Source organism: Electrophorus electricus, chromosome 19 (assembly GCF_041902795.1).
Source record: "Electrophorus electricus isolate QZ-2024a chromosome 19, ASM4190279v1, whole genome shotgun sequence".
Lineage (NCBI taxonomy): Eukaryota > Metazoa > Chordata > Actinopteri > Gymnotiformes > Gymnotidae > Electrophorus > Electrophorus electricus.
Window position 1 is genome coordinate 19,129,980 of NC_137515.1, and position 19,826 is coordinate 19,149,805.

Here is a 19,826-nt window from a genome sequence, read left to right on the forward strand (position 1 = left end):
CTCTCAAACTTTACTTATTCCTACTTTTTGTCATTTGAAAATGTTTGTAGATGCTATAATACAGTAAAATACTCAAATTGTACAACAAAATCAAATTGCAATTTTGAACTGAAACATTCACAATATGTAAGGCTATAGCCTTACCTTCCCAGATGATTTTGACAAAAATATGCATTAATAAAAATACTCTCAAACTTTAGTAATTCCTACTTTTTGTCATTTGAAATTGTGTGTAAATGCTTTAATGGAGCAAACATAGTCAAATTTTATAACAAAAATTCACATTGCACTTTTGACCTAACATACACACAATACGTAAGACAATAGCCTTACCTTCCCAGAAGATTTTCAATATATTAAACATTAGTAAGAATACTCTCAAACTTTATTTATTCCTACTTTGTCATTTGAACATGTTTGTAGATGCTTTAATACAGTAAAATAGTTGAATTTTACAACAAAATCAAATTGCACTTTTGAACTGAAACATTCACAATATGTAAGGCTATAAATGACCTTACCAGAGGACTTTAACAAAAATATGCATTAATAAAAATACTCTCAAACTTTACATATTCCTACTTTTTGTCATTTGAAAATGTTTGTAGATGCTATAATGGAGTAAACATCATCAAATTTTACAACAAAAATTCACATTGCACTTTTGACCTAACACACACACAATATGTAAGACAATAGCATTACCTTCCCAGATGATTTTGACAAAAATATGCATTAATAAAAATACTCTCAAACCTTACTTATTCCTACATTGTCATTTGAAAATGTTTGTAAATGATTTAATACAGCAAAAACAATACATTTTTACAATAAAAATGACACTGCACTTTTGACCTAACACACTCACAATACGTAAGACAATAGCCTTACCTTCCCAAAAGCTTTTCAATATATTAAACATTAATAAAAATACTCTCAAACTTTATTTATTCCTACATTGTCAATTGAAAATGTTTGTAAATGATTTAATACAGCAAAAACAATACATTTTTACAATAAAAATGACATTGCACTTTTGACCTGAAACATTCACAATATGTAAGGCTATAGCCTTACCATCCCAGAGGATTTTGACAAAAAAATTCATTAATAAAAATACTTTAGTAATTCCTACTTTTTGTAATTTGAAAATGTTTTTAAATTCTTTATTGGAGCAAATATAGTCAAATTTTACAACAAAAATTCACATTGCACTTTTGACCTGACACACTCAAAATATGTAAGACAATAGCGTTACCTTCCCAGAAGATTTTCAGTAAATTATACCTTAATAAGAAAACTCTCAAACTTAGGTTATTCCTACTTTTTGTCATTTGAAAATGTTTGTAGATGCTTTAATACTGTAATAACAGTTAAATTTTGCAATAAAAATGACACTGCACTGTTGACCGGAAACAATCACAATATGTAAGGCTATAACCATACCTTCAAAGATTTACAATAAATTAAACATTAATAAGAATACTCTCAAACTTTAATAATTCCTACTTTTTGTCATTTGAAAATGTTTGTAGATGCTATAATACAGTAAAAAACTCGAATTGTACAACAAAATCAAATTGCACTTTTGACCTAAAACATTCACAATATGTAAGGCCTTACCTTCCCAGAGGATTTTGACAAAAAAATTCATTAATAAAAATACTCTCAAACTTTAGTCATTCCTACTTTTTGTCATATGAAAATGTTTGTAAATTCTTTATTGGAGCAAACATAGTCAAATTTTACAACAAAAATTCACATTGCACTTTTGACCTGACACACTCAAAATATGTAAGACAATAGCGTTACCTTCCCAGAAGATTTTCAGTAAATTATACCTTAATAAGAAAACTCTCAAACTTAGGTTATTCCTACTTTTTGTCGTTTGAAAATGTTTGTAGATGCTTTAATACTGTAATAACAATAACTCTCAAAGTTTAGTAATTCCTACTTTTTGTCATTTGAAATTGTGTGTAAATGCTTTAATGGAGCAAACATAGTTAAATTTTGCAATAAAAATGACACTGCACTGTTGACCGGAAACAATCACAATATGTAAGGTTATAACCTTACATTCACAGATTTTGAATAAATGAAACATTAATAAGAATACTCTCAAACTTTACTTATTCCTACTTTTTGTAGATGCTTTAATACAGTAAAATAGTTGAATTTTACAACAAAATCAAATTGCAATTTTGAACTGAAACATTCACAATATGTAAGGCTATAGCCTTACCTTCCCAGATGATTTTGACAAAAATATGCATTAATAAAAATACTCTCAAACTTTAGTAATTCCTACTTTTTGTCATTTGAAATTGTGTGTAAATGCTTTAATGGAGCAAACATAGTCAAATTTTATAACAAAAATTCACATTGCACTTTTGACCTAACATACACACAATACGTAAGACAATAGCCTTACCTTCCCAGAAGATTTTCAATATATTAAACATTAGTAAGAATACTCTCAAACTTTATTTATTCCTACTTTGTCATTTGAACATGTTTGTAGATGCTTTAATACAGTAAAATAGTTGAATTTTACAACAAAATCAAATTGCACTTTTGAACTGAAACATTCACAATATGTAAGGCTATAAATGACCTTACCAGAGGACTTTAACAAAAATATGCATTAATAAAAATACTCTCAAACTTTACATATTCCTACTTTTTGTCATTTGAAAATGTTTGTAGATGCTTTAATGGAGTAAACATCATCAAATTTTACAACAAAAATTCACATTGCACTTTTGACCTAACACACACACAATATGTAAGACAATAGCATTACCTTCCCAGATGATTTTGACAAAAATATGCATTAATAAAAATACTCTCAAACCTTACTTATTCCTACATTGTCATTTGAAAATGTTTGTAAATGATTTAATACAGCAAAAACAATACATTTTTACAATAAAAATGACACTGCACTTTTGACCTAACACACTCACAATACGTAAGACAATAGCCTTACCTTCCCAAAAGCTTTTCAATATATTAAACATTAATAAAAATACTCTCAAACTTTATTTATTCCTACATTGTCAATTGAAAATGTTTGTAAATGATTTAATACAGCAAAAACAATACATTTTTACAATAAAAATGACATTGCACTTTTGACCTGAAACATTCACAATATGTAAGGCTATAGCCTTACCATCCCAGAGGATTTTGACAAAAAAATTCATTAATAAAAATACTTTAGTAATTCCTACTTTTTGTAATTTGAAAATGTTTTTAAATTCTTTATTGGAGCAAATATAGTCAAATTTTACAACAAAAATTCACATTGCACTTTTGACCTGACACACTCAAAATATGTAAGACAATAGCGTTACCTTCCCAGAAGATTTTCAGTAAATTATACCTTAATAAGAAAACTCTCAAACTTAGGTTATTCCTACTTTTTGTCATTTGAAAATGTTTGTAGATGCTTTAATACTGTAATAACAGTTAAATTTTGCAATAAAAATGACACTGCACTGTTGACCGGAAACAATCACAATATGTAAGGCTATAACCATACCTTCAAAGATTTACAATAAATTAAACATTAATAAGAATACTCTCAAACTTTAATAATTCCTACTTTTTGTCATTTGAAAATGTTTGTAGATGCTATAATACAGTAAAAAACTCGAATTGTACAACAAAATCAAATTGCACTTTTGACCTAAAACATTCACAATATGTAAGGCCTTACCTTCCCAGAGGATTTTGACAAAAAAATTCATTAATAAAAATACTCTCAAACTTTAGTCATTCCTACTTTTTGTCATATGAAAATGTTTGTAAATTCTTTATTGGAGCAAACATAGTCAAATTTTACAACAAAAATTCACATTGCACTTTTGACCTGACACACTCAAAATATGTAAGACAATAGCGTTACCTTCCCAGAAGATTTTCAGTAAATTATACCTTAATAAGAAAACTCTCAAACTTAGGTTATTCCTACTTTTTGTCGTTTGAAAATGTTTGTAGATGCTTTAATACTGTAATAACAATAACTCTCAAAGTTTAGTAATTCCTACTTTTTGTCATTTGAAATTGTGTGTAAATGCTTTAATGGAGCAAACATAGTTAAATTTTGCAATAAAAATGACACTGCACTGTTGACCGGAAACAATCACAATATGTAAGGTTATAACCTTACATTCACAGATTTTGAATAAATGAAACATTAATAAGAATACTCTCAAACTTTACTTATTCCTACTTTTTGTAGATGCTTTAATACAGTAAAATAGTTGAATTTTACAACAAAATCAAATTGCAATTTTGAACTGAAACATTCACAATATGTAAGGCTATAGCCTTACCTTCCCAGATGATTTTGACAAAAATATGCATTAATAAAAATACTCTCAAACTTTAGTAATTCCTACTTTTTGTCATTTGAAATTGTGTGTAAATGCTTTAATGGAGCAAACATAGTCAAATTTTATAACAAAAATTCACATTGCACTTTTGACCTAACATACACACAATACGTAAGACAATAGCCTTACCTTCCCAGAAGATTTTCAATATATTAAACATTAGTAAGAATACTCTCAAACTTTATTTATTCCTACTTTGTCATTTGAACATGTTTGTAGATGCTTTAATACAGTAAAATAGTTGAATTTTACAACAAAATCAAATTGCACTTTTGAACTGAAACATTCACAATATGTAAGGCTATAAATGACCTTACCAGAGGACTTTAACAAAAATATGCATTAATAAAAATACTCTCAAACTTTACATATTCCTACTTTTTGTCATTTGAAAATGTTTGTAGATGCTTTAATGGAGTAAACATCATCAAATTTTACAACAAAAATTCACATTGCACTTTTGACCTAACACACACACAATATGTAAGACAATAGCATTACCTTCCCAGATGATTTTGACAAAAATATGCATTAATAAAAATACTCTCAAACCTTACTTATTCCTACATTGTCATTTGAAAATGTTTGTAAATGATTTAATACAGCAAAAACAATACATTTTTACAATAAAAATGACACTGCACTTTTGACCTAACACACTCACAATACGTAAGACAATAGCCTTACCTTCCCAAAAGCTTTTCAATATATTAAACATTAATAAAAATACTCTCAAACTTTATTTATTCCTACATTGTCAATTGAAAATGTTTGTAAATGATTTAATACAGCAAAAACAATACATTTTTACAATAAAAATGACATTGCACTTTTGACCTGAAACATTCACAATATGTAAGGCTATAGCCTTACCATCCCAGAGGATTTTGACAAAAAAATTCATTAATAAAAATACTTTAGTAATTCCTACTTTTTGTAATTTGAAAATGTTTTTAAATTCTTTATTGGAGCAAATATAGTCAAATTTTACAACAAAAATTCACATTGCACTTTTGACCTGACACACTCAAAATATGTAAGACAATAGCGTTACCTTCCCAGAAGATTTTCAGTAAATTATACCTTAATAAGAAAACTCTCAAACTTAGGTTATTCCTACTTTTTGTCATTTGAAAATGTTTGTAGATGCTTTAATACTGTAATAACAGTTAAATTTTGCAATAAAAATGACACTGCACTGTTGACCGGAAACAATCACAATATGTAAGGCTATAACCATACCTTCAAAGATTTACAATAAATTAAACATTAATAAGAATACTCTCAAACTTTAATAATTCCTACTTTTTGTCATTTGAAAATGTTTGTAGATGCTATAATACAGTAAAAAACTCGAATTGTACAACAAAATCAAATTGCACTTTTGACCTAAAACATTCACAATATGTAAGGCCTTACCTTCCCAGAGGATTTTGACAAAAAAATTCATTAATAAAAATACTCTCAAACTTTAGTCATTCCTACTTTTTGTCATATGAAAATGTTTGTAAATTCTTTATTGGAGCAAACATAGTCAAATTTTACAACAAAAATTCACATTGCACTTTTGACCTGACACACTCAAAATATGTAAGACAATAGCGTTACCTTCCCAGAAGATTTTCAGTAAATTATACCTTAATAAGAAAACTCTCAAACTTAGGTTATTCCTACTTTTTGTCGTTTGAAAATGTTTGTAGATGCTTTAATACTGTAATAACAATAACTCTCAAAGTTTAGTAATTCCTACTTTTTGTCATTTGAAATTGTGTGTAAATGCTTTAATGGAGCAAACATAGTTAAATTTTGCAATAAAAATGACACTGCACTGTTGACCGGAAACAATCACAATATGTAAGGTTATAACCTTACATTCACAGATTTTGAATAAATGAAACATTAATAAGAATACTCTCAAACTTTACTTATTCCTACTTTTTGTAGATGCTTTAATACAGTAAAATAGTTGAATTTTACAACAAAATCAAATTGCAATTTTGAACTGAAACATTCACAATATGTAAGGCTATAGCCTTACCTTCCCAGATGATTTTGACAAAAATATGCATTAATAAAAATACTCTCAAACTTTAGTAATTCCTACTTTTTGTCATTTGAAATTGTGTGTAAATGCTTTAATGGAGCAAACATAGTCAAATTTTATAACAAAAATTCACATTGCACTTTTGACCTAACATACACACAATACGTAAGACAATAGCCTTACCTTCCCAGAAGATTTTCAATATATTAAACATTAGTAAGAATACTCTCAAACTTTATTTATTCCTACTTTGTCATTTGAACATGTTTGTAGATGCTTTAATACAGTAAAATAGTTGAATTTTACAACAAAATCAAATTGCACTTTTGAACTGAAACATTCACAATATGTAAGGCTATAAATGACCTTACCAGAGGACTTTAACAAAAATATGCATTAATAAAAATACTCTCAAACTTTACATATTCCTACTTTTTGTCATTTGAAAATGTTTGTAGATGCTTTAATGGAGTAAACATCATCAAATTTTACAACAAAAATTCACATTGCACTTTTGACCTAACACACACACAATATGTAAGACAATAGCATTACCTTCCCAGATGATTTTGACAAAAATATGCATTAATAAAAATACTCTCAAACCTTACTTATTCCTACATTGTCATTTGAAAATGTTTGTAAATGATTTAATACAGCAAAAACAATACATTTTTACAATAAAAATGACACTGCACTTTTGACCTAACACACTCACAATACGTAAGACAATAGCCTTACCTTCCCAAAAGCTTTTCAATATATTAAACATTAATAAAAATACTCTCAAACTTTATTTATTCCTACATTGTCAATTGAAAATGTTTGTAAATGATTTAATACAGCAAAAACAATACATTTTTACAATAAAAATGACATTGCACTTTTGACCTGAAACATTCACAATATGTAAGGCTATAGCCTTACCATCCCAGAGGATTTTGACAAAAAAATTCATTAATAAAAATACTTTAGTAATTCCTACTTTTTGTAATTTGAAAATGTTTTTAAATTCTTTATTGGAGCAAATATAGTCAAATTTTACAACAAAAATTCACATTGCACTTTTGACCTGACACACTCAAAATATGTAAGACAATAGCGTTACCTTCCCAGAAGATTTTCAGTAAATTATACCTTAATAAGAAAACTCTCAAACTTAGGTTATTCCTACTTTTTGTCATTTGAAAATGTTTGTAGATGCTTTAATACTGTAATAACAGTTAAATTTTGCAATAAAAATGACACTGCACTGTTGACCGGAAACAATCACAATATGTAAGGCTATAACCATACCTTCAAAGATTTACAATAAATTAAACATTAATAAGAATACTCTCAAACTTTAATAATTCCTACTTTTTGTCATTTGAAAATGTTTGTAGATGCTATAATACAGTAAAAAACTCGAATTGTACAACAAAATCAAATTGCACTTTTGACCTAAAACATTCACAATATGTAAGGCCTTACCTTCCCAGAGGATTTTGACAAAAAAATTCATTAATAAAAATACTCTCAAACTTTAGTAATTCCTACTTTTTGTTATATGAAAATGTTTGTAAATTCTTTATTGGAGCAAACATAGTCAAATTTTACAACAAAAATTCACATTGCACTTTTGACCTGACACACTCAAAATATGTAAGACAATAGCGTTACCTTCCCAGAAGATTTTCAGTAAATTATACCTTAATAAGAAAACTCTCAAACTTAGGTTATTCCTACTTTTTGTCGTTTGAAAATGTTTGTAGATGCTTTAATACTGTAATAACAATAACTCTCAAAGTTTAGTAATTCCTACTTTTTGTCATTTGAAATTGTGTGTAAATGCTTTAATGGAGCAAACATAGTTAAATTTTGCAATAAAAATGACACTGCACTGTTGACCGGAAACAATCACAATATGTAAGGTTATAACCTTACATTCACAGATTTTGAATAAATGAAACATTAATAAGAATACTCTCAAACTTTACTTATTCCTACTTTTTGTAGATGCTTTAATACAGTAAAATAGTTGAATTTTACAACAAAATCAAATTGCAATTTTGAACTGAAACATTCACAATATGTAAGGCTATAGCCTTACCTTCCCAGATGATTTTGACAAAAATATGCATTAATAAAAATACTCTCAAACTTTAGTAATTCCTACTTTTTGTCATTTGAAATTGTGTGTAAATGCTTTAATGGAGCAAACATAGTTAAATTTTGCAATAAAAATGACACTGCACTGTTGACCGGAAACAATCACAATATGTAAGGCTATAACCATACCTTCAAAGATTTACAATAAATTAAACATTAATAAGAATACTCTCAAACTTTAGTAATTCCTACTTTTTGTCATTTGAAAATGTTTGTAGATGCTATAATACAGTAAAAAAACTCGAATTGTACAACAAAATCAAATTGCACTTTTGACCTAAAACATTCACAATATGTAAGGCCTTACCTTCCCAGAGGATTTTGACAAAAAAATTCATTAATAAAAATACTCTCAAACTTTAGTAATTCCTACTTTTTGTCATATGAAAATGTTTCTAAATTCTTTATTGGAGCAAACATAGTCAAATTTTACAACAAAAATTCACATTGCACTTTTGACCTGACACACTCAAAATATGTAAGACAATAGCGTTACCTTCTCAGAAGATTTTCAGTAAATTATACCTTAATAAGAAAACTCTCAAACTTAGGTTATTCCTACTTTTTGTCGTTTGAAAATGTTTGTAGATGCTTTAATACTGTAATAACAATAACTCTCAAAGTTTAGTAATTCCTACTTTTTGTCATTTGAAATTGTGTGTAAATGCTTTAATGGAGCAAACATAGTTAAATTTTGCAATAAAAATGACACTGCACTGTTGACCGGAAACAATCACAATATGTAAGGTTATAACCTTACATTCACAGATTTTGAATAAATGAAACATTAATAAGAATACTCTCAAACTTTACTTATTCCTATTTTTTGTAGATGCTTTAATACAGTAAAATAGTTGAATTTTACAAAAAAATCAAATTGCAATTTTGAACTGAAACATTCACAATATGTAAGGCTATAGCCTTACCTTCCCAGATGGTTTTGACAAAAATATGCATTAATAAAAATACTCTCAAACTTTAGTAATTCCTACTTTTTGTCATTTGAAATTGTGTGTAAATGCTTTAATGGAGCAAACATAGTCAAATTTTATAACAAAAATTCACATTGCACTTTTGACCTAACATACACACAATACGTAAGACAATAGCCTTACCTTCCCAGAAGATTTTCAATATATTAAACATTAGTAAGAATACTCTCAAACTTTATTTATTCCTACTTTGTCATTTGAACATGTTTGTAGATGCTTTAATACAGTAAAATAGTTGAATTTTACAACAAAATCAAATTGCACTTTTGAACTGAAACATTCACAATATGTAAGGATATAAATGACCTTACCAGAGGACTTTAACAAAAATATGCATTAATAAAAATACTCTCAAACTTTACATATTCCTACTTTTTGTCATTTGAAAATGTTTGTAGATGCTATAATGGAGTAAACATCATCAAATTTTACAACAAAAATTCACATTGCACTTTTGACCTAACACACACACAATACGTAAGACAATAGCATTACCTTCCCAGATGATTTTGACAAAAATATGCATTAATAAAAATACTCTCAAACCTTACTTATTCCTACATTGTCATTTGAAAATGTTTGTAAATGATTTAATACAGCAAAAACAATACATTTTTACAATAAAAATGACACTGCACTTTTGACCTAACACACTCACAATACGTAAGACAATAGCCTTACCTTCCCAAAAGCTTTTCAATATATTAAACATTAATAAAAATACTCTCAAACTTTATTTATTCCTACATTGTCAATTGAAAATGTTTGTAAATGATTTAATACAGCAAAAACAATACATTTTTACAATAAAAATGACATTGCACTTTTGACCTGAAACATTCACAATATGTAAGGCTATAGCCTTACCATCCCAGAGGATTTTGACAAAAAAATTCATTAATAAAAATACTTTAGTAATTCCTACTTTTTGTAATTTGAAAATGTTTTTAAATTCTTTATTGGAGCAAATATAGTCAAATTTTACAACAAAAATTCACATTGCACTTTTGACCTGACACACTCAAAATATGTAAGACAATAGCGTTACCTTCCCAGAAGATTTTCAGTAAATTATACCTTAATAAGAAAACTCTCAAACTTAGGTTATTCCTACTTTTTGTCATTTGAAAATGTTTGTAGATGCTTTAATACTGTAATAACAGTTAAATTTTGCAATAAAAATGACACTGCACTGTTGACCGGAAACAATCACAATATGTAAGGCTATAACCATACCTTCAAAGATTTACAATAAATTAAACATTAATAAGAATACTCTCAAACTTTAATAATTCCTACTTTTTGTCATTTGAAAATGTTTGTAGATGCTATAATACAGTAAAAAACTCGAATTGTACAACAAAATCAAATTGCACTTTTGATCTAAAACATTCACAATATGTAAGGCCTTACCTTCCCAGAGGATTTTGACAAAAAAATTCATTAATAAAAATACTCTCAAACTTTAGTAATTCCTACTTTTTGTCATATGAAAATGTTTGTAAATTCTTTATTGGAGCAAACATAGTCAAATTTTACAACAAAAATTCACATTGCACTTTTGACCTGACACACTCAAAATATGTAAGACAATAGCGTTACCTTCCCAGAAGATTTTCAGTAAATTATACCTTAATAAGAAAACTCTCAAACTTAGGTTATTCCTACTTTTTGTCGTTTGAAAATGTTTGTAGATGCTTTAATACTGTAATAACAATAACTCTCAAAGTTTAGTAATTCCTACTTTTTGTCATTTGAAATTGTGTGTAAATGCTTTAATGGAGCAAACATAGTTAAATTTTGCAATAAAAATGACACTGCACTGTTGACCGGAAACAATCACAATATGTAAGGTTATAACCTTACATTCACAGATTTTGAATAAATGAAACATTAATAAGAATACTCTCAAACTTTACTTATTCCTACTTTTTGTAGATGCTTTAATACAGTAAAATAGTTGAATTTTACAACAAAATCAAATTGCACTTTTGAACTGAAACATTCACAATATGTAAGGCTATAAATGACCTTACCAGAGGACTTTAACAAAAATATGCATTAATAAAAATACTCTCAAACTTTACATATTCCTACTTTTTGTCATTTGAAAATGTTTGTAGATGCTTTAATGGAGTAAACATCATCAAATTTTACAACAAAAATTCACATTGCACTTTTGACCTAACACACACACAATACGTAAGACAATAGCATTACCTTCCCAGATGATTTTGACAAAAATATGCATTAATAAAAATACTCTCAAACCTTACTTATTCCTACATTGTCATTTGAAAATGTTTGTAAATGATTTAATACAGCAAAAACAATACATTTTTACAATAAAAATGACACTGCACTTTTGACCTAACACACTCACAATACGTAAGACAATAGCCTTACCTTCCCAAAAGCTTTTCAATATATTAAACATTAATAAAAATACTCTCAAACTTTATTTATTCCTACATTGTCAATTGAAAATGTTTGTAAATGATTTAATACAGCAAAAACAATACATTTTTACAATAAAAATGACATTGCACTTTTGACCTGAAACATTCACAATATGTAAGGCTATAGCCTTACCATCCCAGAGGATTTTGACAAAAAAATTCATTAATAAAAATACTCTCAAACTTTAGTAATTCCTACTTTTTGTAATTTGAAAATGTTTTTAAATTCTTTATTGGAGCAAATATAGTCAAATTTTACAACAAAAATTCACATTGCACTTTTGACCTGACACACTCAAAATATGTAAGACAATAGCGTTACCTTCCCAGAAGATTTTCAGTAAATTATACCTTAATAAGAAAACTCTCAAACTTAGGTTATTCCTACTTTTTGTCATTTGAAAATGTTTGTAGATGCTTTAATACTGTAATAACAGTTAAATTTTGCAATAAAAATGACACTGCACTGTTGACCGGAAACAATCACAATATGTAAGGCTATAACCATACCTTCAAAGATTTACAATAAATTAAACATTAATAAGAATACTCTCAAACTTTAGTAATTCCTACTTTTTGTCATTTGAAAATGTTTGTAGATGCTATAATACAGTAAAAAACTCGAATTGTACAACAAAATCAAATTGCACTTTTGACCTAAAACATTCACAATATGTAAGGCCTTACCTTCCCAGAGGATTTTGATAAAAAAATTCATTAATAAAAATACTCTCAAACTTTAGTAATTCCTACTTTTTGTTATATGAAAATGTTTGTAAATTCTTTATTGGAGCAAACATAGTCAAATTTTACAACAAAAATTCACATTGCACTTTTGACCTGACACACTCAAAATATGTAAGACAATAGCGTTACCTTCCCAGAAGATTTTCAGTAAATTATACCTTAATAAGAAAACTCTCAAACTTAGGTTATTCCTACTTTTTGTCGTTTGAAAATGTTTGTAGATGCTTTAATACTGTAATAACAATAACTCTCAAAGTTTAGTAATTCCTACTTTTTGTCATTTGAAATTGTGTGTAAATGCTTTAATGGAGCAAACATAGTTAAATTTTGCAATAAAAATGACACTGCACTGTTGACCGGAAACAATCACAATATGTAAGGTTATAACCTTACATTCACAGATTTTGAATAAATGAAACATTAATAAGAATACTCTCAAACTTTACTTATTCCTACTTTTTGTAGATGCTTTAATACAGTAAAATAGTTGAATTTTACAACAAAATCAAATTGCAATTTTGAACTGAAACATTCACAATATGTAAGGCTATAGCCTTACCTTCCCAGATGATTTTGACAAAAATATGCATTAATAAAAATACTCTCAAACTTTAGTAATTCCTACTTTTTGTCATTTGAAATTGTGTGTAAATGCTTTAATGGAGCAAACATAGTTAAATTTTGCAATAAAAATGACACTGCACTGTTGACCGGAAACAATCACAATATGTAAGGCTATAACCATACCTTCAAAGATTTACAATAAATTAAACATTAATAAGAATACTCTCAAACTTTAGTAATTCCTACTTTTTGTCATTTGAAAATGTTTGTAGATGCTATAATACAGTAAAAAAACTCGAATTGTACAACAAAATCAAATTGCACTTTTGACCTAAAACATTCACAATATGTAAGGCCTTACCTTCCCAGAGGATTTTGACAAAAAAATTCATTAATAAAAATACTCTCAAACTTTAGTAATTCCTACTTTTTGTCATATGAAAATGTTTCTAAATTCTTTATTGGAGCAAACATAGTCAAATTTTACAACAAAAATTCACATTGCACTTTTGACCTGACACACTCAAAATATGTAAGACAATAGCGTTACCTTCTCAGAAGATTTTCAGTAAATTATACCTTAATAAGAAAACTCTCAAACTTAGGTTATTCCTACTTTTTGTCGTTTGAAAATGTTTGTAGATGCTTTAATACTGTAATAACAATAACTCTCAAAGTTTAGTAATTCCTACTTTTTGTCATTTGAAATTGTGTGTAAATGCTTTAATGGAGCAAACATAGTTAAATTTTGCAATAAAAATGACACTGCACTGTTGACCGGAAACAATCACAATATGTAAGGTTATAACCTTACATTCACAGATTTTGAATAAATGAAACATTAATAAGAATACTCTCAAACTTTACTTATTCCTATTTTTTGTAGATGCTTTAATACAGTAAAATAGTTGAATTTTACAAAAAAATCAAATTGCAATTTTGAACTGAAACATTCACAATATGTAAGGCTATAGCCTTACCTTCCCAGATGGTTTTGACAAAAATATGCATTAATAAAAATACTCTCAAACTTTAGTAATTCCTACTTTTTGTCATTTGAAATTGTGTGTAAATGCTTTAATGGAGCAAACATAGTCAAATTTTATAACAAAAATTCACATTGCACTTTTGACCTAACATACACACAATACGTAAGACAATAGCCTTACCTTCCCAGAAGATTTTCAATATATTAAACATTAGTAAGAATACTCTCAAACTTTATTTATTCCTACTTTGTCATTTGAACATGTTTGTAGATGCTTTAATACAGTAAAATAGTTGAATTTTACAACAAAATCAAATTGCACTTTTGAACTGAAACATTCACAATATGTAAGGATATAAATGACCTTACCAGAGGACTTTAACAAAAATATGCATTAATAAAAATACTCTCAAACTTTACATATTCCTACTTTTTGTCATTTGAAAATGTTTGTAGATGCTATAATGGAGTAAACATCATCAAATTTTACAACAAAAATTCACATTGCACTTTTGACCTAACACACACACAATACGTAAGACAATAGCATTACCTTCCCAGATGATTTTGACAAAAATATGCATTAATAAAAATACTCTCAAACCTTACTTATTCCTACATTGTCATTTGAAAATGTTTGTAAATGATTTAATACAGCAAAAACAATACATTTTTACAATAAAAATGACACTGCACTTTTGACCTAACACACTCACAATACGTAAGACAATAGCCTTACCTTCCCAAAAGCTTTTCAATATATTAAACATTAATAAAAATACTCTCAAACTTTATTTATTCCTACATTGTCAATTGAAAATGTTTGTAAATGATTTAATACAGCAAAAACAATACATTTTTACAATAAAAATGACATTGCACTTTTGACCTGAAACATTCACAATATGTAAGGCTATAGCCTTACCATCCCAGAGGATTTTGACAAAAAAATTCATTAATAAAAATACTTTAGTAATTCCTACTTTTTGTAATTTGAAAATGTTTTTAAATTCTTTATTGGAGCAAATATAGTCAAATTTTACAACAAAAATTCACATTGCACTTTTGACCTGACACACTCAAAATATGTAAGACAATAGCGTTACCTTCCCAGAAGATTTTCAGTAAATTATACCTTAATAAGAAAACTCTCAAACTTAGGTTATTCCTACTTTTTGTCATTTGAAAATGTTTGTAGATGCTTTAATACTGTAATAACAGTTAAATTTTGCAATAAAAATGACACTGCACTGTTGACCGGAAACAATCACAATATGTAAGGCTATAACCATACCTTCAAAGATTTACAATAAATTAAACATTAATAAGAATACTCTCAAACTTTAATAATTCCTACTTTTTGTCATTTGAAAATGTTTGTAGATGCTATAATACAGTAAAAAACTCGAATTGTACAACAAAATCAAATTGCACTTTTGATCTAAAACATTCACAATATGTAAGGCCTTACCTTCCCAGAGGATTTTGACAAAAAAATTCATTAATAAAAATACTCTCAAACTTTAGTAATTCCTACTTTTTGTCATATGAAAATGTTTGTAAATTCTTTATTGGAGCAAACATAGTCAAATTTTACAACAAAAATTCACATTGCACTTTTGACCTGACACACTCAAAATATGTAAGACAATAGCGTTACCTTCCCAGAAGATTTTCAGTAAATTATACCTTAATAAGAAAACTCTCAAACTTAGGTTATTCCTACTTTTTGTCGTTTGAAAATGTTTGTAGATGCTTTAATACTGTAATAACAATAACTCTCAAAGTTTAGTAATTCCTACTTTTTGTCATTTGAAATTGTGTGTAAATGCTTTAATGGAGCAAACATAGTTAAATTTTGCAATAAAAATGACACTGCACTGTTGACCGGAAACAATCACAATATGTAAGGTTATAACCTTACATTCACAGATTTTGAATAAATGAAACATTAATAAGAATACTCTCAAACTTTACTTATTCCTACTTTTTGTAGATGCTTTAATACAGTAAAATAGTTGAATTTTACAACAAAATCAAATTGCACTTTTGAACTGAAACATTCACAATATGTAAGGCTATAAATGACCTTACCAGAGGACTTTAACAAAAATATGCATTAATAAAAATACTCTCAAACTTTACATATTCCTACTTTTTGTCATTTGAAAATGTTTGTAGATGCTTTAATGGAGTAAACATCATCAAATTTTACAACAAAAATTCACATTGCACTTTTGACCTAACACACACACAATACGTAAGACAATAGCATTACCTTCCCAGATGATTTTGACAAAAATATGCATTAATAAAACTACTCTCAAACCTTACTTATTCCTACATTGTCATTTGAAAATGTTTGTAAATGATTTAATACAGCAAAAACAATACATTTTTACAATAAAAATGACACTGCACTTTTGACCTAACACACTCACAATACGTAAGACAATAGCCTTACCTTCCCAAAAGCTTTTCAATATATTAAACATTAATAAAAATACTCTCAAACTTTATTTATTCCTACATTGTCAATTGAAAATGTTTGTAAATGATTTAATACAGCAAAAACAATACATTTTTACAATAAAAATGACATTGCACTTTTGACCTGAAACATTCACAATATGTAAGGCTATAGCCTTACCATCCCAGAGGATTTTGACAAAAAAATTCATTAATAAAAATACTCTCAAACTTTAGTAATTCCTACTTTTTGTAATTTGAAAATGTTTTTAAATTCTTTATTGGAGCAAATATAGTCAAATTTTACAACAAAAATTCACATTGCACTTTTGACCTGACACACTCAAAATATGTAAGACAATAGCGTTACCTTCCCAGAAGATTTTCAGTAAATTATACCTTAATAAGAAAACTCTCAAACTTAGGTTATTCCTACTTTTTGTCATTTGAAAATGTTTGTAGATGCTTTAATACTGTAATAACAGTTAAATTTTGCAATAAAAATGACACTGCACTGTTGACCGGAAACAATCACAATATGTAAGGCTATAACCATACCTTCAAAGATTTACAATAAATTAAACATTAATAAGAATACTCTCAAACTTTAGTAATTCCTACTTTTTGTCATTTGAAAATGTTTGTAGATGCTATAATACAGTAAAAAACTCGAATTGTACAACAAAATCAAATTGCACTTTTGACCTAAAACATTCACAATATGTAAGGCCTTACCTTCCCAGAGGATTTTGACAAAAAAATTCATTAATAAAAATACTCTCAAACTTTAGTAATTCCTACTTTTTGTCATATGAAAATGTTTGTAAATTCTTTATTGGAGCAAACATAGTCAAATTTTACAACAAAAATTCACATTGCACTTTTGACCTGACACACTCAAAATATGTAAGACAATAGCGTTACCTTCCCAGAAGATTTTCAGTAAATTATACCTTAATAAGAAAACTCTCAAACTTAGGTTATTCCTACTTTTTGTCGTTTGAAAATGTTTGTAGATGCTTTAATACTGTAATAACAATAACTCTCAAAGTTTAGTAATTCCTACTTTTTGTCATTTGAAATTGTGTGTAAATGCTTTAATGGAGCAAACATAGTTACATTTTGCAATAAAAATGACACTGCACTGTTGACCGGAAACAATCACAATATGTAAGGTTATAACCTTACATTCACAGATTTTGAATAAATGAAACATTAATAAGAATACTCTCAAACTTTACTTATTCCTACTTTTTGTAGATGCTTTAATACAGTAAAATAGTTGAATTTTACAACAAAATCAAATTGCAATTTTGAACTGAAACATTCACAATATGTAAGGCTATATAGCCTTACCTTCCCAGATGATTTTGACAAAAATATGCATTAAAAAAATACTCTCAAACTTTAGTAATTCCTACTTTTTGTCATTTGAAATTGTGTGTAAATGCTTTAATGGAGCAAACATAGTCAAATTTTATAACAAAAATTCACATTGCACTTTTGACCTAACATACACACAATACGTAAGACAATAGCGTTACCTTCCCAGAAGATTTTCAGTAAATTATACCTTAATAAGAAAACCCTCAAACTTAGGTTATTCCTACTTTTTGTCGTTTGAAAATGTTTGTAGATGCTTTAATACTGTAATAACAATAACTCTCAAAGTTTAGTAATTCCTACTTTTTGTCATTTGAAATTGTGTGTAAATGCTTTAATGGAGCAAACATAGTTACATTTTGCAATAAAAATGACACTGCACTGTTGACCGGAAACAATCACAATATGTAAGGTTATAACCTTACATTCACAGATTTTGAATAAATGAAACATTAATAAGAATACTCTCAAACTTTACTTATTCCTACTTTTTGTAGATGGTTTAATACAGTAAAATAGTTGAATTTTACAACAAAATCAAATTGCAATTTTGAACTGAAACATTCACAATATGTAAGGCTATAGCCTTACCTTCCCAGATGATTTTGACAAAAATATGCATTAATAAAAATACTCTCAAACTTTAGTAATTCCTACTTTTTGTCATTTGAAATTGTGTGTAAATGCTTTAATGGAGCAAACATAGTCAAATTTTATAACAAAAATTCACATTGCACTTTTGACCTGACACACTCAAAATATGTAAGACAATAGCGTTACCTTCCCAGAAGATTTTCAGTAAATTATACCTTAATAAGAAAACTCTCAAACTTAGGTTATTCCTACTTTTTGTCATTTGAAAATGTTTGTAGATGCTTTAATACTGTAATAACAGTTAAATTTTGCAATAAAAATGACACTGCACTGTTGACCGGAAACAATCACAATATGTAAGGCTATAACCATACCTTCAAAGATTTACAATAAATTAAACATTAATAAGAATACTCTCAAACTTTAGTAATTCCTACTTTTTGTCATTTGAAAATGTTTGTAGATGCTATAATACAGTAAAAAACTCGAATTGTACAACAAAATCAAATTGCACTTTTGACCTAAAACATTCACAATATGTAAGGCCTTACCTTCCCAGAGGATTTTGACAAAAAAATTCATTAATAAAAATACTCTCAAACTTTACATATTCCTACTTTTTGTCATATGAAAATGTTTGTAAATTCTTTATTGGAGCAAACATAGTCAAATTTTACAACAAAAATTCACATTGCACTTTTGACCTGACACACTCAAAATATGTAAGACAATAGCGTTACCTTCCCAGAAGATTTTCAGTAAATTATGCATTAATAAAAATACTCTCAAACCTTACTTATTCCTACATTGTCATTTGAAAATGTTTGTAAATGATTTAATACAGCAAAAACAATACATTTTTACAATAAAAATGACACTGCACTTTTGACCTAACACACTCACAATACGTAAGACAATAGCCTTACCTTCCCAAAAGCTTTTCAATATATTAAACATTAATAAAAATACTCTCAAACTTTATTTATTCCTACATTGTCAATTGAAAATGTTTGTAAATGATTTAATACAGCAAAA